The following is a 23303-nucleotide window of genomic DNA, read 5'->3' on the forward strand; positions in this document are numbered from 1 at the left end:
AAGAGCAGACAATGGACGCCGCTGAGGCGGAAGACGCGGCTAAGGGGGCAGGAGACGCGGCTAGTTCTCTGGTTGAACGCGGGCTGGTTTCGCCTGAAGATTATGATACAGCGTCGGAACCCGAGGAGAAAGAAACGGCTAAGGCGGACACCAGCCAAGAGAATTCCATTGAAGACGTACAAAGCCAATTGGTGGACATGTCGACGCAAGCGGCGAGAGGACGCGACATGCCAGCGCACGGAACGACCCGCAGGATCAACACGAGCTCGGCGGTCAAGCGTTCGCTGGAGCAATCTGAGGGCACTGCTCACGAGGGCAAAGTTGAGGGACCATTAGCGAAGGCGACACTGGGGCGGCGCTCGGGCCTCAGAGCGAGGTCCAATCTACCTGTGGACCGACCGGTTGGCACTCCAAGGGACCAGCAGCTAACTGATGCCGGACCACCGGATGGCCCCGGAGACGTCTAGCAGGGAGCTAGACGTACACGGTAAGCACCATGCTCCGGGCCTACCCCCTCCTTTTTATTGCGAGTAACGATGGCTAGTCACTGGGCATTGAGCTTTGCAACCTTAAATGTCCGAGGTTTGGCCTCCAGGAAAAAGCAGGTTCAAGTGTATCGCCTGTTAATCTACCAAGATATTGACGTGTTAGCCGTGCAGAAGACAAAGGTGGAAGGTGAGGAGGAGCCCTGGAGCATGATGCTGCGGTTTGCGTCTAAATATTATGCCATAGTTAGTCACGCAAATGGAACTTCGGCTGGTTGTGTTCTTTTTGTTAAGAAGATTCCGGGATTGATTGTTGAAAGTCACTTTTCTTGTCACTCTGGTAGAACAGTGACTTGTGATTTTAGTACTAGCGAAATCGAATGGCGCGTCATTTGTGTCTATGCGCCGAACGTGGAGGCAGACCTAGAAACTTTCTTTTCGTTAATTAAGCAACATTTACGGACACCAAAACAGCTTGTTTTATTGGAGGATTTCAATTGTGTATTGAGCGCGAAAGATAGAATTAATAACCGCCGTGTGCGAGACAGAAGTGTTGAAGTGCTCTATGACTTGCTGAATGAATCCGACCTGGATGATGTTGCGGAGTGCCTCGAAGCAGGTCGCGAAGTTCAATTTACGCATTTTCAGGGAACCAGTCACGCACGTCTTGATAGGATATACATGGCAGGGGAGACGCTAGCTAAAAGCAATAGTTACACAGTCTTACCTGTCTCTTTCTCTGACCATTGTCTTGTACAATGCAACGTGGGACTTAAACAAAAAGAAAACAAATTTAGTTGGGATTTATGGAAGTTTAACGCTAAACTACTTCGGGATGACATTTTTAATAACTTTGTGATTGAGGGAATTAAGAACATGAAAGTGATCGGAGCCTGTAATGTTGGCGAGGAATGGGAGTTTTTGAAGCAAAGCGTTAAAATGAAAGCCATATCGAGATCTAGTACTTTAAAATATCAAGAAAAAATGAAAGAAAGTGAACTCAGAACAACGCTTAAGAAATTGATAGCATTAGAAAGCAAGGAGCCCGGTGCATATAAAGAAGATATTCGAACGGTGAAACGACAAATTGAGCTAGTAGAGCAGGGACGCTACAGAGGAGCCCTCATTCGAGCGAGAGCAGAGGCGTGGGCTATGGGGGAGACTCCCACCAAGCGCGCACTTGGAATTGAGAAATCACGAGTGCGTCGTAATCACATCGACGAAATAGAGAAAAATGGAATTCTGCTAAATACTAACAGCACTATCGCTGAAGCTTTCTTTCGGTATTACAAGGGTCTCTTCGCAGCCGCAGTAGTAGATGTTACGAAGTTCAAGGACACTTTTTTGAGCCGGATGCCGCAATTATCCCTCGAAACGAAAGAAGCGTTAGAGAGGCCTATAACCGTTTCTGAAATTGAACATGCAATAGATAGTCTCGCCGCTGGGAAGTCGCCGGGGCCTGACGGTCTCGGTGTGATGTGGTATAAAGCTTGTAAAACAGAAGTTTCACCAGTGTTACAAGCTGTGTTCAAGGAAGCCTACGCAATCAAAGAATTACCACCTTCATTTGCCGAGACGCACACTATTATTATACCTAAGATGGATGATAAAGCAAAATTAAAACTAGTTTCCTCATATAGGCCCATTTCGCTAACCAACACTGACTACAAAATACTCATGAAAGTATTGGCAGGTAGATTGCAGTCCGTAATCACTGGAATAGTTGGGGAGCACCAAACGTGTGGCATCAAGGGGCGCTCAATATTGATGAACACACACACAATGCGATGTGTCCTTGAGAGTCGCGATGCTTTTAATTCTCATGTTGCGATCCTCCAGCTTTATTTAGAAAAGGCTTTTGACTGCGTTCCGCAAGATGTGTTATTCTCCATTCTTGAACATGTCAATGTCAGATCAGTGATTACAGAGGGCATAGTTTTGGCGTATAAAAACTCTACTACACGACTAATTATTAACAAGATCCCGGGGTCTCCCATTAGGCTGGAACGTTCTGTACGCCAGGGATGTCCGGCAAGTCCACTCTTGTTTGCATTGTACATAGAGAGCTTATGCTTGGCCATAATAGAAAACGAGACCATCCGTGGTTTCAGACTGCTTGACGCCGAGGTAAAGGTTTTGGCATACGCTGATGATGTAGCAGTGTGTTGTACCACCAAAGAGAGTGTACAAGAGACAGTTGCCATTGTTAAAAGTTTTGGAGAAATTACAGGAAGTCGGGTTAATTGGGGGAAGTGTCTGGGGTTGTTGCACTGAGACTGGACATCAACCCCAGATACCTATGCTAACGTTCACTGGTTTAATACTCCAGTAAAATATCTGGGCGTGCCTTTCCAGCACTACAAAGACACTAATGATTACTGGACTGAACAAATAAAAGAAACGCGCGAAAGGACAGCGCAGTGGAATGGCAACTGTCTCTCAATGTTTGCCAGAGCCACTGTATGCAACATATTTTCAATGAGCAAATTATGGTATGTGATGCAGGTTTTGTGTTGCTCACGGGTGCATGTGCAAAAGCTGCATAGGATATTTGCTGTGTTTATATGGGGGTCTACTTGGGAAAAATGTAGTAGGACAAACCTGCTCCGAAGAGTAAAACAGGGGGGACTAAGCCTGTCGCATCTGTTCGTGCGACAACTAGTTAATCGTTTCACTTTCTTTCGAGGTGTTCAACACCGCTTCTTATGAACAGTATGTCAGTTACACCTTTGTCGTGTTCTGCCTAACTTTGTGGTTAGCACCGCAAGCATGCCGGGAGCTACGCGAGGTTTCTTTAAGGAAGTTGCAGACAGTGTCCGGTTCTTGTCAGTTCGGTTTTCAATTGAATACCTTTCTTCGGTCGGGCGAAAGAAATTACATAAAGACATATGCGACATGTTTTTTCCAGTTACCATGTATAGGTTAATTAATAGCGGTGGAGAAGGCAATGATATTCTTAAGCGTGTTAAGAAAATGCAACTTCAGCCTAGTGCAAAAAAATGGCAGCATATCCACGGAGTGAATGATGTAGAGTGAGGCGAAGCATTCGTCCGTCCATGCGTCCGTCTGTGTGACCGTCCATGCGTCTGTTTGTGCGCCCGTCCCTGCGTTCTTTCATGCATCCGCCCCTGCGTCCGTTCATGCGTCCATCCATGCATCTGTTTGTGTGTCGGTTCGTTCATCTATTTAACACTCCAAGTCCCACCATCTCGCATCTTTTTATCATATATTCCCCACATAGAAGCACCGCCATCCAGCGGACATTCCAAGGACTAAACGAGAGGTGGCACACGCACACTTTCTTACGGCCTGCGCTTTGGGTCCACTTCCCACCTTTAACCACCTCGAGTTCATGGTATATTCTAGTTCACTGTATTCATGGCACTCCGACCAAACGCTCGCTAAACCTTTCAAAAACCAAGGAGGTTACGCCCAGCGAGTATAACGTAGCAACCTTTCCCTGTCAGATAGGGCTCAATTTACATGCCAATGGCTGCTAATGGAAATCGCAGCGTGCGCGTAACCTAAAGGCCGAATGCTCCTGTCTCTCATTCCCCCTTAGCAGCCATTAACATGTGCATTGAGCACTATCTTTAATTGTTCAACAACGCACAGAAGAAATCTCTCACCTGAACCACCTTGGAGGTCAAAATCGTAAGGACCGCTATTTCGGGTATGTGCCACTGGTGGTTACATACGAGGGACGCACAAGCCACGCCATAAGGAGCTTCGCCCCTAAAAGCTTTTTCTTTAAATTACACTCCGGAACACTGCCGGTTAAAACTTTTTTAGAAGATAGAGGAGTTTATATGCCATGGGGCTCGCACTGTTTGATCTGCCGAGAGCCGGAGACAATAGATCACGTTTTTCTGCATTGTTGGGAAAGGGTATACATCTGGGATGTTTTACAGAGAACTCTAAAAAAGGAACTTCCCTTACATTCACTGGGTATCAGGTTTTTAACAGTAGAAAAAGAGGAGGGACTGCCTTTTGATCTTATAATGCTGCTTGGCCTCCATTGTCTATGGCGGGCAAGAATGGCCGGTTACTACTGTGACCCTGACAGGCGTCCGGCCCGTATGCTGTTCCGCGAAAGCATTGCTCAGTACATTGATATACTCAAACAACAAGATTTTGTTCCGGAATGGCTCTCCAGGGTCGAACCCCTGGTGAACCTGAAGGAATTTTAGCACTGTAATCACTAATAGTTCCGCGGCTTTTTTGTCATCACTTCTGTTTGTATGTTACTGTTTACAGTGACTTATATTGATGTGTGTACCTTGTGCGAAACCGGTAATAAAAAAAAATCAGGAGTAGCTCTGTTGTAAAATTTTTCATTGCCACGCAGAATGCTTGGGTTTGATTCCAGCTCGGACCCTAGCATTTATTGTTTGCATTCGTCGTGTCGACGCTACCGATGTCGGGTATTTTTGTTAACGCTCACGCGTTAAAATTGCTGATGTGTGTTCTCGTCGTTCCTGGTTAGGTACTAAGCGTCTATCAACTGTGGCACATACTCACATACCAGTGGCGCATACCCGCCTGCGGGTAGAAATGGCTTACCCTCCCATGCTAACTTTGGTTGACGCCAAGTTAAGGGGGCAACCACGAGAGCACCCAAACGTAAGCGGCTAGATAGATAGATAGATAGATAGATAGATAGATAGATAGATAGATAGATAGATAGATAGATAGATAGATAGATAGATAGATAGATAGATAGATAGATAGACAGACAGACAGACAGACAGACAGACAGACAGACAGACAGACAGACAGACAGACAGACAGACAGACAGACAGACAGACAGACAGACAGACAGACAGACAGACAGACAGACAGACAGATAGATAGATAGATAGATAGATAGATAGATAGATAGATAGATAGATAGATAGATAGATAGATAGATAGATAGATAGATAGATAGATAGATAGATAGATAGATAGATAGATAGATAGATAGATAGATAGATAGATAGATAGATAGATAGATACGCTCAAAGCCGCCGAAGTTCGCTAAGAATTTTTTCGCATTTAGTAAACGTTTTTTTTTCTCTCTCTCTCATGCGAAGCTATATAGTCACGAGTTATGTAACTTCGGAGATGGCCCCACGGTCACGAGTTTTCCTGTAGTTTGTGCTCTCAAAGTGAACTCGCAATGTGAAAGCCCTCAGAGCAGCCCCTCGAATGTCATTGACATGTTTGCGGACGGTGTTCGTGCATCGGCTCTTATTGACACTGGAGCTGCCTACCAGTTATAGACGAAAAACTCTGCCGCTTACTTTTGAAAGGGACGACACCACTTTCTGGGTTGTCCTCCATACTGCTAGTTTGCATCGTATTCATCCTACAGCAGGGTGCACAGCTCACGTTGTCATTCAGCACGTTCTGTATGTCGCCCTGTTCATTATCATTCCAGCATGCTCTCATGATGTCATCCTGGGATGGGACTTTCTCCCCCGCCATGACGCCGTCATCCATTGTGCCGCCACCGAAATTGAACTCTCGCCCTTCTCGCATTTCATGCCAGAAGACAGTCCCTTTACACTGAGCAAGATTCTCATGAAATACGATACAACAGTGCCTACAAACTCAACGACGGCTGTGTCGGTCTACTACACCGATCTCTCCGACATAATTGCACTCGTTTCACCATCCGACCGCGCTTGTAGCAGGAAAGGGTTGCTAGTACCTTTCGTGACCGTTGAAATCACCCAGAGCAACGCCGCTATTTTTGTAACCATCCTATTCCCGTACACTGTTACCTTGCTTCGAGGGGAATGTCTCGGCAGAGTGGAACCAGTCGACTACGCACTAGTCCTGGACGTACCCGATGACTCGCGTTGTCCCTGTTCACGTACCATCAATGCTGTTTTCACTTCTGATCCGTCGTCTGCGGATGTATCTGGACCCTCCATTGCTGACAACCTTACGGTGGTACAGCGTTCCCAGCTTCTGAACTTGTTGCAAGAATATCGTTCTTCTTTCGATGTTGGGCAAAGTTCTCTCGGTCGCACGTCCTCTATTACGCATCGCATCGACACTGGTGCCCATCTATCTCTACGGCAATGTCCATATTGCGTGTCGCCTGCTGAACGTCTGATAATTAACGAGCAGGTTGACGATGTGCTCTGACGCGACGTTATTCGACCCTCGCACAGTCCACTGACGTCTCCTGTTCTTGTTTCGAAGAAAGACGGTTCTGTGCGGTTCTGTGTGGACTACAGACGGCTCGATAAGATCACTCGCAAGGATGTTTATCCACTGCCGCACATCGACGACGCAATTGACAGCCTTCACGAAGCCGAATTTTTTTCTTCTCTCGATCCGCGTTCGGGGTACTGGCAAGTACCCATGGCTGACGACGCTCAACCGAAGACCGGCTTTGTCACACTCGATGGCTTGTACGAGTTCAACGTCATGCCATTTGGTCTATGTAATGCATCTGCGACTTTTGAGCGCTTGATTGACATCTTCCTGCGCAACTTGAAATGGTACACGTGCTTGTGTTACCTCGACGATGTCCTAGTCTTTTCTCCGGATTTCTCCACGCATCTCCAACTTCTGAAAAGTTTTCGCACGTGTAAGCAATGCCGGTTTGCAACTAAATCTGAAGAAGTGCCGCTTTGCAGCACGGCAACTCACCCTCCTAGGGTACGTCGTGTCCAAGGACGGCATCCTTTCTGATCAGGCCGAACTTCGGGCCATGGCCGAATTCCCAAAACCTGCGTCCGTCAAAAAACTGCGTAGTTTCGTGGGCCTGTGCTCATGCTTCCGACGCTTCATACGAAACTTTGCCACGAGTATATCACCGCTGACGAAGCTCCTTGGAAGTAACGGGCCCCTCTATTCGTGGTCGTCAGAGTGCGACGACGCGTTCTTGAAGCTCCGCCACTTGTTGACGTCTCCTCCAACTCTACGCCACTACAACCCTATGGCCCCAACGGAGGTGCACACGGACGCCAGTGGTGTAGGCCTCGGTGCTATCCTGGCGCAGCGCAAACCCAGATTCCCTGAATATGTCGTAGCATATGCAAGCCGTACGCTCACGAGAGCCTAGAAAAACTACACCGTCACGGAGAAAGAGTGACTAGTGATCATCTGGGCCTTTACAATGTTTCGACCTTATTTGTATGGTCGCCCATTCGATGTCGTCACCGACCATCATGCACTATGCTGGTTGTCATCATTAAAGGATCCCTCAGGCCGTCTCGCCCGTTGGGCTCTTCGCTTACAAGACTACGACATCCACGTGCTCTACCGCAACAGACGCCAGCATGCTGACGCCGATGCCCTCTCATGCTCCCCTCTGCCTGAAGACGACGTGCCCTGCTCAGTAACCTCAATTGCTGTTTCTGCCATCGATGTTGACATCCTCGCTACCGAACAGCGAACGGATAATTGGATCGCCCCGCTGATCGACTTGCTCTCTGATCCGTACGCAACACCATCCACGTGTGCCTTACGTCGTCGAGCTCACAATTTCCCCATTCATGACGGCCTCCTACACCGACGCAATTACGATGCCGATAGCCGGCAGTGGTTCCTCGTGATACCCCGCAGTCTGCGGTCGGAGATATGTGAATCTTTCCATTATGATCTGCTATGCCGAAGCTACCTTTATCTAGACATCTGCGCCTGCCAAACCACAGTTTTGAAAATATCAGCGCAACTCTTTTGCAGTCCGGTTTCTCAAACAGACGCGAGCGCGAACAGCGTGAGGCATATTTTATTTTCAAATTTCGAACATTAGTAGCCGGCCTCAACGAGGACCCCGGTAAACTCAACTGCCTCCGAGAAGTAAGCGAGGAGGAAATTGGTGACAAAGATTGATAGCTGGAGACCATGCTTTTTTCTGACTGACTCGTACGTGTGCACTGTCCATTCTTGTTTTCGTTTTTCTTCATTCATTTTTTTCTTTTCTTCCTTTTTCCACATGCACATACAAATTGTTTTCGTTCGCCTACCGCTTGATGACCATTGAAGGGAAACGGACGAAGATTAAAGGTAAAAAGAGCCGACCGACCCATTAACGGGAGACCCTTCCTTTACGCACGCCGCATGCCGACCGACCCATTACGGGGAAACCCTTTCTTTATGCACGCCGTCACGGACCCTCCCGGCACCGCGGCGACAATCTTGGGTGACCCGACACACGTCTAAAACTGAACAGCACGTGATAAGAAACGTATGTGGACGTACACGGACAGTTGGTTTCGTTCTCAGTGTTGACAGTGGTTCTTCCTCTTTTTTACTTTCTTTCTTTTCTTTCTTTTTCTTTTTTTTCTCCCCCCCTCTTTTTTTTCCTAGTTCCCTCTCACTCTTGCAAACATGTTTCAAGGCGAGAGGGACGCGGCAGCAACGAAGTTTGGAAATTCATGTCAGTATAACTCATCCCCTGATGAAGGGAGGACCCCTCCCGAAACTGTTGGGAAATAAATATATTTATCCTTGTTGACAACGCTCCCGTTGTGCCATATACCATACATTCACAAAGACTAACTGGCCCATTGAATTATTACTCCCACTATATATATATATATATATATATATATATATATATATATATATATATATATATATATATATATATATATATATATATATATATATATATATATTGTAAAGAAGAGGAAGTACTCCGGCGCAGAGGCAGCAGTATCGAGTGTGCAGCAGCGGCTCGAGCTCGGAAATCGCGGCTGGTGCATCGCCTTCCGAGCCTTCCAAGCATCAACCTTTCTGCTTAATAAATATCCTTTATAATTGGTGGAGGCTCTGGGTACCGTCCCTTACACCTTCCCGCTACCATCCTTGAACTCCGTTCTCGACGGCTACCTTCTGCTATGCCGGACGCTGATCAGCAGACGCTTCCATCTCTTCCGGCTACCTGTCCCGGCAGTGTTCCACAGCGGGAGCCTCCAATCTTCAGTGGAACAGATGACAACGAGGTTGAAGATTGGCTCTCGACTTTCGAATGGGTGAGCGCTATAAACAGATGGACGGACGCGGACAAGTTGACATGCGTGTCGTTCTACCTCGCGGGTGTAGCCAGCCTTTGGCTGAGAAACCACGAGGCAGACGTCCGAACGTGACCGCAATTTAAAACGTCGATTGTATCAGTCTTCGATCGACCTGCCGTCCGAAAACTTCGTGCCGAGCAACGTTTACGCACACGCGCACAAGAAACGGGTGAAACCTTCACAAGTTACATAGAAGACGTCGTCGATTTGTGCAGACGTGTGAACGCCGAAATGACGGAAGCTGAAAAATGTAAGCACATCCTCAAAAGGATTGACGACGACGCTTTTCAAATGCTCTTGGCGAAAAACCCGACCACTGTTAATGACGTAATTAGCCTCTGCCAAAGCTACGATGAATTGCGGAAGCAGCGAGCTCTGACAAGACGTCCTCCAGCGCACGATTTGGCATCGCTGTCTAGTGTGATCAGTGGTCATGACCACGCGTCACTAATAGCCGAAATAAAAGCATTTGTCCGCGAAGAAGTCACACGACAGCTTTCCTTGGTGTCTTTCACACCAGAAGCTACCACAACTTTACCATCGTCTCTACGTGACGTCATTCAAGGAGAGGTTGCCGAGGCCTTACCAGCTGCTCGCGAGCCTAATCTTGTGGCTGCTCCTCTCACCTACGCCGCGGCTGCAGCCATGCCAACTCGCAAGGCGCCTGCGCCTCCGTTCCAGCCTCGCGCGAGCTATCCCCCAGCTCCAGTTCACTGGACCAGCACTAACACCGCCAACCCGTGGCGCACCCTCGATAATCGCCCGATATGTTACGCTTGTTGATACCCCGGACACGTCGCAAGGTATTGCCGCCACCGGACGCATATCACCAATTGAAACTGCCGTGAGCCTTTCTTCCCGCTTGATTCCAACGCGCGATACGGTTCCTCCACTCCAATGCCAGCCCGCTACCAGGACGACCACCGCCCTCGGTCGGGACGTCTTCGCTCGCCCTCTCCACGCCGTCACTCGCTTTCTCCTATGTGTCGACGGCCCGCATCTAACGAGAAGGAAAACTAGACGACGCAGTTCCTGAGGCAAGAACTGCGCAATTTTCGGTTTTCCCAAGTCCTCATTTGTCACCTACCAATGTTATTGATGTGTTCGTCGAAAATATTCCTACTGTCGCTCTTGTAGATACCGGTGCAGCTGTTTCTGTTATAGATGCTGGATTCTGTCGCTCAATTCGTAAGTTTACGACGCCTTTCTCCGGATTATCGCTTCGCACAGCCAGTGCTCAACTTGTTCAACCGACCACAGTATGTACCGCCCGCGTGACAATTCAGGATGTTCTGTATACGATAGAGTTCGTGGTTCTTTCATCATGCTCCCATAATATTATTTTGGGATGGGACTTTTTGTCGCGTCGTAACGCCGTAATTGACTGTGCTAGGGCTGAGGTTGAATTTTGCTCACTGGATGACCAAGCGTCCGTCGACACCCAGTTTGCCGCTAAACTTGTCGTTAGCGATAACACCTACGTCCCTCCATGCTCTTTTGCGTACGTGCCAGTTTCATGCAGTGCCATATCCGACGGCACGGTCTTCTTCACACCATCTCCAATATTCGTCACCCGAAGAGCTCTCCCCCTGCCTTTTGCTGCTCTCGATCTTGTAGAAGGCTCAACCACAATGCCAATTTATAATCATGAGTCGTCGTCTTTATCCCTACTTTGTCACGAGTGCCTTGGCCACGTCGAGACAATCAGTTCTTCCAGAATTATATCCGTCCCCGATGAGGTGCCTTCTACCTCCGTCTGTGAACTGGCTGTCGTCTCAGCGCCTGACTCAACGTCGGCAAACATATTTCAACCATTCATCGCTGCAGATTTGACATCTTCGCAGCGTTCACAACTCCTCACCCTTCTTGAGAGCTACCGCCATTCTTTCGACGTTGAACAAACATCTCTCGGCCGTGCCTTAGCAGTAGAACACCACATCGACACTGGGTCCCACTCACCGCTGCGAGAACGACCATATCGCGTGCCCGCTACAGAACGCCGCGTCATTGCTGACCAAGTAGACGACATGCTTCGCAGAGGCGTCATTCGACCTTCACAGAGCCCATGGGCGTCTCCGGGGGTTCTCGTCAAAAATAAAGACGGTTCTATTCGTTTCTGTGTCGATTTCCGGTGATTGAACAAGATCACGCTGAAGGATGTTTATCCACTACCGCGCATTGACGATGCTTTGGACAGTTTGCAGGGTGCCGAGTTCTTTTCCTCGTTAGACTTGCGGTCAGGTTACTGGCAGGTGCCTATGGCGGAGGTCGATCGCCCCAAAACCGCTTTTGTCACGCCAGATGGCTTATATGAATTCACCGTCATGCCTTTCGGACTTTGCAATGCACCTGCAACGTTCGAACGAATGATGGACAACATCCTGCGTGGACTAAAATGGAAGATATGCTTGTGTTACCTCGATGATATCGTGGTCTTCGCCCTTAACTTTGACACACACTTACGTCGCCTTCAGCACGTCTTTACTTGCTTAACTAACGCCGGTTTGCAATTAAACCTAAAAAAATGTCGATTTGCCATGCGTCAACTGAACATTTTGGGCCACGTTGTTTCCAAGGAGGGCATCCTCCCGGATCCCGAGAAATCGCGAGCTGTTACGGCGTTTCCCAAACCTGCCATTATCAAAGAACTTCGAAGTTTCATAGGCTTGTGTTCGTATTTCCGGCGATTCGTCAGAAACTTCGCGTCTATTATATCACCTCTCACGCAACTTCTCAGCATCTGTAAAGACCTCTTATCGTGGTGCCCTGCCTGCGACGAGGCTTTCACCACCTTGCGACGGCTTCTCACGACGCGACCCATTCTACGCCATTTCGATCCTGAAGCTCCAACTGAAATCCACCCGACGCCAGTGGTGTAGGCCTGGGTGCTGTGCTCGCACAGCGTAAACCGGAACATCAGGAATACGTCGTGGCATACGCTAGTCGCACACTTACCAAGGCTGAGAGCAACTACAGCGTCACAGAAAAGGAGTGCTTGGCCATTGTGTGGGCCCTTGTAAAGTTTCGCCCATATCTATATGGTCGTTCTTTTGACGTCGTGACCGACCACCACGCGCTGTGCTGGCTTTCGACGTTAAAAGACCCATCTGGCTGCCTCGCTCGCTGGGCGTTGAAAATTCAAGATTACAACATACGCGTGGTTTATCGGTCAGGACGGAAGCATTCTGACGCCGACGCCCTTTCCCGTTCCCCCCTGTCCCAGAATGCCATAGCTGACTCCGCTTGCGATTCCACATTGTCATCGCTTGACTTTTAACACCATTGCTATCGAACAACGCAATGACCCGTGGACTGCGTCTCTCCTCAATCATCTCTCCGACACTTCTGAACTCCCAAAGACGTGAAGGCTTCGGCGCCAAGTTACACACTTCTCGATACGTGACACGCTTCTCTATCGACGCAACTAAGCACCAGAGGGACGCAAGTGGCTGCTCGTCGTTCCACGAACCCCGAGGTCGCAGATTTGTTCCTCTTTCCACGCTGACCCACAATGTGGCCACGCAGGAGTCTTCAAGACCTACGAAAGGCTTCGACATCGCTACTACTGGCGTGGTATGTATACCTTCGTCCGCAACTTCGTCCACTCTTGTGCCGAATGTCAGCGCCGAAAATCTCCACCACACGCCTCCGCCGGTGAACTGCAGCCTTTACCATGCCCTTCCCGACCCTTCGAACGGGTTGGAATAGATATTTATGGGCCACTTCCATTGACTCCGACTGGCAACAAGTGGATAATAGTTGCTATCGACCACCTAACGCGCTATGCTGAGACCGCTGCTCTTCAAACGGCTACAGCACAGGAGGTTGCCACTTTCCTACTGCGTCATTTTGTGTTGCGTCATGGAGGCCCTCAAGAACTCCTCAGTGACCGCGGCCGCGCCTTCTTGTCCGAGGTCATTGAAAAATTGCTCGCTGAGTGTGCTATTGTACATCGCACATGTACCGCTTACCAACCTCAAACCAATGGGGCTACCGAGATCTTTAATCGTACTCTCGGTGACATGCTATCTATGTATGTGACGCCTGACCACTCTAACTGGGACTTAGTCCTCCCATTCATTACATACGCCTATAATACGGCAACGCAAGCGACAACAGGCTTCTCCCCTTTTTACCTCCTCTACGGCCGTCACCCCTTCCACACCATTGGCACCATTTTGCCCTATCGACCGGACGCGTCCGAGTGCCTACCGATCTTAGACGCCGCCAGACACGCAGAAGAATGCCGCCAGTTAGCTCGTCGCTTCACCTGCGATGACCAAAACAGGCAAAAAGCAATTCATGATGCCCAGACCTCAACTCCCGCTTTTCTTCCGGGTGCTCTTGTATGGCTGTCAGTGCCGCATCGCACACCTGGGCTCTCTTCCAAACTTCTGCCAAAGTACGATGGGCCATATCGTATTCTCGAACAAACTTCGCCAGTAAACTACCTCATTGAGCCTCTTACGCCACCATCAGACATGCGACGTCGCAACCGCGAGGTTGTACACGTCCAGAGGCTCAAGCAGTACCACGGTTCAACACCGCCTGCACCGGACTAAGTCGCCAGGATGGCTCCTTTTTTTTCCGCGGGGCCATTGTAAAGAAGAGGAAGTACTACGGCGCAGAGGCAGCAGCATCGAGTGTGCAGCAGCGGCTCGAGCTCGGAAATCGCGGCTGGTGCATCGCCTTCCAAGCCTTCCAAGCATCAACCTTTCTGCTTAATAAATCTCCTTTATAATATAATGCCTTAACGTCAAGGCACTCCGAGGTGCTGTCTAGTGACGAAGGTGCAACACAGGCAAACGTGCAGCTTAATCACAGCCATAGAAAGGCCTACTAAAATGCTCATCTTGTAACTTAGGCTCCTGATTAAAAAGATGGTGGTCATAAACCTAAAGCAGCATTATGACAGATGCAGCGTGTGCAGCTGTAGTGAGCACAAGCTTTATTGTTCAGTACTGTGGCGAACTGCGCAACAATAAGGAACATAAAGCTGAAAAAATATACGACGAATTATATATATATATATATATATATATATATATATATATATATATATATATATATATATATATATATATATATATTTCTTTTCATCTGTTTGTTTCGTTACATTGACATGACTAGAAGGGCACACCGAGTAATTTCTGCAACTAGAGACACGATGCACGACAAAAAATGCACAGAATGTAAAAAAATAGGTGGGCATGTTATCACATAAAATTACCAAATTACCAGCAATACACATAGTAACCATAATTTTCCGCTAGAAATGAAAGAAACTTTGTGCAAGCAATGTCTCACGCCGCAAACAGACACATGACATAGCGGAATTCTGTTGATTATTCTTTTTGATTTGACACAAAGATTATCCTGCGCATTGGATGTCACATTATATGCACCATATGTTAACTAAAATGTGCTAGATTTGTCACATGCAAATTTCGGTTGTTTGTATTGTCCTTCACACCTTCGTATCCGTTAATCACGTCTGCAAGTGAAAGGCGCCACTGAAAAGGAAGGAGTAGGCAAAGGGCAAGAACGGAATCAGTCTGCCATGCTGTCAGATTTTCAGCAATATGCCTCATACAGTTGAACTTGCTTCCTTACAGCTGCACGAAAAGTAGCGCATACTGACTTTACCAAAACCGTCTTTTTTACCACCCGCCACGGTGGTCCACTGGTAATGATGCTCTATTGCTGACCCGCAGGATCGAATTCCTGTCGTATTTTCGATGTAGGTGAAAATGCTTGAGGCCCATGCGCTTTGATTCAGGTGCATCTTAAAGAAGCAAAGTGGTAAAATTTACGGAGCACCCCGCTATGGCATCTCTCGTAGTCATATTGTGGTTTTTGGATGTTCATCATAATCATCATTAGCCTGACTACGTCCAGTGCAGGACAAAGGCCTCTCCCTTGTTCCACCAGTCTACTTGGTCCTGTGCTTGCTGCTGCCACTTAATACTCGCAAACTATTTAGTCTCATCTGCCCACCCAACTTTCTGTCTCCTCCTTACCCGCTTGCATTCTCTGGGAATCCAGTCACTTACTTTTAATGACCAGCGGTTATCCTGCCTACGCGCTACATGCCCGGCCGATGTCCATCTCCTCTTCTTGATTTGAACTATGATATCCTTAACCCCCGTTTACTCCCTGATCCACTCTGCTCTCTTCTTGTCTCTTAAGGCTACACCTATCATTTTCCTTTCCATTGCTCGCTGCGTCGTCCTCAATTTAAGCTGAACCCTCTTTGTGAGTCTCCAGGTTTCTGCTCCGTATCTAAGTACCGGCAAGATACAGCTGTTATATACCTTCCTCTTGAGGGATAGTGGCAATCTACCTGTCATAATTTGAGAGTGCTTGGCGAATGTGCTCCACCCCATTCTTATTCTTCTAGTTACTTCAATCTCGTGGTTAGGCTCTGCGGTTATTACCTGCCCTAAGTAGACATAGTCTTTTACAACTTCAAGTGCACTATTACCTATCTAGAAGCGCTGCTCCTTTCCGAGGTTGTGGTACATTACTTTCGTTTTCTGCATATTAATTTTAAGACCCACCTTTCTGCTCTTCTGGTCTAACTCCGTAATCATGAGTTGCAATTCGTCCCCCGAGTTACTCAGCAATGCAATGTCATCGGCGAAGCGCAGGTTACTAAGGTATTCTCCATTGACTCTTATCCCTAACTGTTCCCATTCTAGGCTTCTGAAAACCTCCTGTAAGCGCACGGTAAATAGCATTGGGGAGATTGTGTCCCCCTGCTTTACACCCTTCTTGATTGGTATTCTGTTGCTTTTTTTATGAAGCACTATGGTAGCAGTTGATCCCCTGTAGATTTCTTCCAGAATGTTTATATATACTTCATCTACGCCCTGATTCCGCAGTGTCTGCATGACGGCTGATATTTCTACTGAATCAAACGCCTTCTCGTAATCTATGAAGGCTATGTATAGTGGTTGGTTATACTCTGAGCATTTCTCTGTTACCTGATTGATAGCAAGAATGTGGTTGATTGTTGAGTATATTTTGTGCGAAATCCGGCTTGTTACTTTAATTGATTGAATTCTAATGTCTTAATTTTGTTACCAATTACCTTTGTAAATAGCTTGTATACTACAGAGAGCAAGCTGATCGGCCTGTAATTCTTCAAGTCCTCGTCATCTCCTTTCTTATGTATTAAGATGATGTTAGCATTCTTCTAAGACTCTGGTACTTTTCCCGTCAATAGACACCTTGTAAACAGGGTGGCTAGTTTTTCTAACCCAGTCTGTCCTCCATCTTTCAGCAGATCTGATGTTACCCGATCCTCACCAGCAGCTTTGCCTCTTTGCATGCTCTCCGAGGCTTTTCCGGCTTCTTCTGTCATTACTGGTGGGGTGTCATCTGGGTTACTGCTAGTTCCTATACTATTAAGGTTGTGGTTGTCTCGGCTACTGTACAGATTTCTGTAAAACTCCGCTATTTAGCTATCCTATTCATATTGGTAGTTATTTTGCCTTGTTTGTCCCTTAGTGCATACATCCGATTTTTCCCTATCCCAAGTTTCCTCTTCACTGCTTTGACGCTTCCTCCGTTTTTCAGAGCGTGTTCAATTTTCTCCATGTTATACCTTCTTATATCTGATACCTTACGCTTATTAATCAACTTATGAATATCTGCCAATTTTATTTTGTCTCTTATTTGAGCCTTTCATGCTTTGACGCTTTTTAATGAGGTTTATCGTCTCCTGGGACAGCTTGCTAGCGTCATGTCTAAGTACCGTACCTCTAACTTCCACTGCGCACTACGTATTTATACTCGCCAGATTATCATTCATTGCGTCAATGCAAAAGCTGTTTCCTCGACAAGAGCCGAGTACCTGTTCTGAATCGAGACGCTGAATTCCTGTACTTTCCCTCTGAGTGCTAGCTCATTTATTGGCTTCTTGCGTATCAGTTTTAGTCGTTTTTTCTTCAAGTCTAGGCGAATTCGAGACCGTACCATTTTAAGGTCACTGCGTCGCACCTTGACAACCACTTCCACATCCTGTACGATGCCTGCGTGTGCACTCATTATGAAGTCTTTTTCGTTCTTATTTTCGCCATTAGGGCTCCTTCATATCATGTTACGGTTCTATCATTTTCGGTAGAAGTTATTAGGATCTGTGAATTATTGCGTTCTGCGAATTCTACTAATAGCTACCCTCTGGCATTTATAGTACCGTTGCCATATTCTCCTACTGCCTGGTCCACACACTCTTTCTTCCGTACCTTGGTATTGAAGTCGCCCATCGGGTGTTAAACCTCATCAATTTATCATTAAAAACTATGTCTATTGTTCAGAACATCTCAGTCTAAGAATAACTTTACTTAACTTTCATCTTTGAATGAGCTGGCGCCTATTGATATTACACACACATTCAGCTGAAGCCAACTACTTTCCCGCTAAACAATAGAGAGAATGTCTTCCGTGTGGCCTTTAAACGGCACTAGCTGATACTTTGAACTGCCAACCCCATCCACAACGCCCATGAATTTTGCTAATGATTGAGCGTTCATACTTGTGCAATAGTCAATTAAAAAGAATTATTACGCATATCTGAGGCACAATAACAACACGTATATATTTTGTATGTGCATCTTTTACTGGAAAAGGCATACATAAGTAATTCTAAGGACCATAGCGTTTATGACGCTGTGTTGACCATGCAATGCTTGCACGAAAAAAGAAGTGCTTCCAACGCTTTGATAAGACGACACGGTGGTGGCACCTACCCGTCGCCTTGCGTTCTACACCTTATCACCTCTGAGACGGGCATGCGCAAATCCGCGTGCTTCGTTTTCCAAGATAACTGCCAGATAGCAATCATGTCTCACGTGTGACGGGACTTGATGCGCTCGTTCGCCTCCGCTGCACGCTCGAGGCACTCTAACGCAGCGCCTACAGAATACCATTAACCCATTTTCTTGCGTAGGACATCAAATAAATGTTTTGTTCACTCTCTCCAGACACAAGACTATCGTCTTTCGATGACATTTGCTGTGTCACATGCAGATACAGGGCGAATTTTTTATCAAACGCTGCGCTTTTCACTACTTTCACGCCATGGCCGCCACAAAGTAAGCTCGGAGCAAACTCCGCCTGCCCGAGAAGCTCTGATCATTCTGCATAGCACCGCAGAAACAAGAATGTCCTCCGTTTACATTCTTGTCACCAGCCAGTATTAAGGCTTAAACAGACAATTTTAAAATGTTTCGCGGGATTCGATTTATCCGTAAAAAGTACGGTTCGCCCTTTATGCCTATGACATACAGGCGTGTATGCGTGGTGTGCGTGGTCCTTAATTTGAGGGCATCTGTTGGCAACGCTTAATACTTGCGAAAAAGAGCCAAATGCAGGGATGACTAAGAAGTTGGCGTAAGTTTCTCTCGCGCTGACAAATAATGGAGAAAATATTTTCTCGTCGGCGTAACTTACTTGAAACGTGGCCTCACCTTGTCGCCCAGCCCGATCACTGAGCAGCCGCGGCGATGCTCGGGTTTTTCGTGATGAGCGCCATTATAGGCGCGCCCTGGTACATTGTTCGTTCAGACAATGGAGGAGGCCCGCATTTTCAGGAGGGCATATTTCATGCGGCGCGTGCCTTGGCGAGGTTGAACCAGTTCGCGTGACTCATTTCCGATCGATCTTCCTCAAAATAACGTCTGGGCCACCAACTCGTTCAGTACCCGACTAGCCTTACTTATTCGGACCCCCTTTTCGAGAAAGAACCTCATATGTCATGCCCATCTACACAGGCCGGCTGGTCATGGCAACCAAGTCAGCTCAACTTGCACAAACACCGGCCAATAATAAAGAGAGTGCCGTGCCCGAAGCAAGTCGGCTCCTCTATTGTTGGCGCTTTAAAGTGAACCAACCAGCTGTAACTCTAGAGAAGCGCGCCCTCTGTCCACAAACAAGTGCATCCAACAGGGAGCGCCCATTAACTGTCTTCCTAGGCAGCAGTGTTGTAATTGATATGATCTCCTCATATATGCGTATCAAACAAGGGGTGCGAGCCCGACAGTGCTCATTGTTGGCTGCACGCTGGGCAAAGCAACAATCGAGGCGAAGTTCTCCTTCACCAGAATAATCTCTCAATTATATTATTACGAGAGAATGGTACAATATAGTGAAATTGTTCCACTATTTCTACTGTGACGATTTTTCTTGTATTTTCTTGTATTTGCGGGGCTTTCGCACCTTGTGCTGCAGCATTGAAAAGCAGGCGCTGAACAGGGGCCTTGCATCACTTGTTGATTCTTTTATTCTTCTGTTCTTTTGTGACTGGCTGATGAAGCTACGGATGGGAACGAGCACTTTTTATCGACCGGTTAAAGCATGTGCTGCTTTCGGGAAAGTCCTTTTCTTTCACCGAGCATCACCGCTGCACTGCCGAAGCTGCTGTAGTGTTACAAATCTTTTCTACTGTTTCAGTTTTGCCGTACCGAAAGCGTCAAAAAAGCTTTCCGCTTCAATAAACCTTCTTGCGGTAACTTGGAGCGATGTGGGCAGCTTGCAAAGCGGCGACAAATGAAGCTCAGCTTTAAGCTTGATCAGAAAGAAGGTGAAAGACCGGTGGTTTCAGCATTGCGGAGACTTAATTAAGAGTCGGGCTATAGTTTCACTTCATTGAACTGCCTTTTATGTCTTAAACCTTTAATAATTCGGTCAGGTGCAGCGCTGCTTATTTCTCTCTCTTTCTATGCAAGGATGAACTCACAGAGATGCATATGAGCACAAACGCCTTTATGCTACAAAAGAAGATATTTCGTTATACTCATGTGAAACCATCTCGCCAGCTGCTGTAAGTAGCCACTGCTAATGTCATCGACGGCTAGCCTACTAGTATTACATTTAGGAGGAGATGCTTTCTGGCTACTCCAAAAAGTTTTAGGTATTGTTCAGCACTTGAATGCGCTGTGTAATGTGCATGCGCTGCAATACTAACCACATTTCCTTGATTCGTGAAACAAGCAGGCGATTTTATGGCACAGAAAATTTTAAATGTCGAAAATTGATTTCGAACAATAAGCGATATTGAAAACAGTTCATTGCCTTGTTTTTTTTTTTCACGTGGTTGTGCAGAAGTCGCCAATACACGGTGGATCATTTCCGCGTCATTTCTTGCCTCGTGTAGCGAGCTGATGCTGCGTGCATGACCCATAATGTTTATACCAATCATGTACAGCTATAGCGACAACTTCGAGAGGAAGCAATGAAGCGTAGCTAAACATTATAATCACCCGCTTTTTTTTTCATTCAAAGGAAAATTTTGTTTACACCGTTTATATCGGTGTATATATGCAGGTGCCTGGGCGCCCTTTAAGAAATGTTCGTAGTGCAAAAACGATTAGTGCAAACAATGTACTACGCTTCTAACAGCACAAATTTAAAACTTTTTTCTGAAAAGGCGTTTGCAGTTGATAAGAGTATTATAATAATAGTAATAAAGCTAATAATTGCAGGCACCAGAAACACTGAAATATTAGCAAAGAAACCAAATCATAAAAATTGGCAGATCCCACGTACAGGGAGATCGATGGTATGCGAAGCACGAATGAGAAATGTTGATACGTCACTTTAAAATCTGCACAATGTTACGATGTGGAGATAAATGATGTCATACATGACTTCCGTCTCATGATTATCATGTTTAGATGTGTCGTTTACCTCCGTCATCTGTTCGCGTCACGTGAAACCAAACTTAGTGTATATATGTGGAGCTAGCAAAACGGCCGCGAGCACGCTATGAACGTGCTATGTTGTCGTATTCTTACATGACACGCATGCCAGGATTATCACGCATTGCACCAGTCATATATTTTGTCATCAATTGACGTCACGTAACACCAAACTTGGTATATGTGGAGCTAGTAAAACGGCCACGAGTGCATATTGAAGTGCCCAGTATACCCCAACGTAGCGTTAAAGCGCGCGCACGCTGGGCACAGTGACGCTACTTTAGCAAAACGCGAGCTTTCTATAGTCTGACGCCAAGCGTGACCAGCGCCTGTCGGCACGGCCCAATGGCAACCGGCGCGAAGTGCGACATGCTGCATTTCGCGTCGATGCGCTACCCAGACAACACTGCGTCTCCCTCTTTTCGTGACGGCGGGACGCCGGGACGCGCTGAAACGCGCATGCGTCAAAGCAACGCAGCGCGGCGCTCGCCTGCAAGTATATGGCAGTACCCGCGCCTGGCGTGGCAACGCCGGCGTGACGCGACAAAATGAACGCCAGTTAGCACGTACACACGTCCAAATGTACTGGCGCCTTGACTGTGGCATGTAAGAAGGCGTCGAGATGCCGGTCTCGGTAAGTTCTTTTTTTTTCTTTGCAGTTCCGAACAGAGCCATGAAATGCTTGCTTACGAGACCGTCGGTGCAGTCAAGTTCGCAAATGATGCTCGGACAGGCACAGCTTCGGTTACCGCGCTACCCAGTGAGAGCACTACTATTGCTGCTGTTGCACAGTGCCTTTAGTGCACGTAGACTTCAGTGGAATAATTTAAAAAACAAAAATATTAAACTCAAACTCACAGCTTCGAGTGTTTGTCGAAAGCTATAAAATAACAAAAAAACACGCACGCGTTTATTGAGGCTTCACTGCAATACTGCCAGATATTTTGGTGAAGGCATGTGTAGATCTTTACAACCGAGTGCCCAGAGTAAGCACCATGTTGCAAATCACTGCAGTTAGTGTGGGAAAGACTGCAGTGTGTACATCAAAACTGCAATTCGGAATCGTTCGTGATTTCAGTTTGCGTTATTTGCACGTCAATTAATTGACAAATGTTCTGTGAATGAAGAGGATAACCAGCTGCAGTTCAGTTGCGCGCAGTGTTAAAAAATGCACCCTTCACGGCGTTCCTTTTTACAGACAATGCATGTTCGCGTAAGGCAAAGGAGTTATGATAGTGTGCTAAGTGCTCCTGACAGGGAATGCTACTCTAGCTGTGGGGTTGTAAATGAGCAGTTTATTAGCAGTTTATAATCTGTTTGCAACAGCTTGCTCAGAAATTACATGGACCCTTTGCAACACTGTTAGTTCTGGCTCCATGCGAAAGAATAACAAAAGATAATTACGCTTCAGGTTGACAGGTAATGCGTGATTTAGGGGGTTATGCTAACTATATTACCATGATTATACTCAAAGGTGTAACTAACAAATTTTAAAACGCTACGCTGTTGACACATATTTGTTGTACATTGTTCAAAAAACAAATCGAAATTTTGGTGATCTTGGGAAGTTCACATATTTCTTTCAATGCATACTAACCTTGGCCTATCGTACAAGTTACTAACAGGTGGCATGTAAATAGACTGCGCATAATACAGAAACATAGCACTATTCTTGTCATTTCTAACTTCTTTATTTCAATACCTCAGTCCTCCCAGTTCCCTATGCAAGAAATCATTTGTCTTTTGCAACTGCTTAAGCTTGCTTCACTTCCGCATCATCATCATCATGAGCCAGACTATTCCCACTGCAGGCGAAGGCTTTTCCAATGATCCGCCAATCAACCCGGTCTTGTGATTTTCTTTGCCACGTTATACTGACAGTTTTTTTTTAATCTCATCGGCCCACCTGACTCTCTGTCTCCCTTTCGTGCGTTTGCCTTTTCTGAGAATCCAGTCAGTCATTAACGACCACCGGTTATCCTGCGTATACGTGCTATGTGTCCGGCTCATGTCCATTTATTTGTCTTGATTTCAACTATGATGTCCTTAACCCCGGTTTGTTCCCTGAACCACTCTGCTCTCTTCTTGTTTC

This window comes from Rhipicephalus microplus, chromosome 9 (assembly GCF_043290135.1).
Source record: "Rhipicephalus microplus isolate Deutch F79 chromosome 9, USDA_Rmic, whole genome shotgun sequence".
NCBI lineage: Eukaryota > Metazoa > Arthropoda > Arachnida > Ixodida > Ixodidae > Rhipicephalus > Rhipicephalus microplus.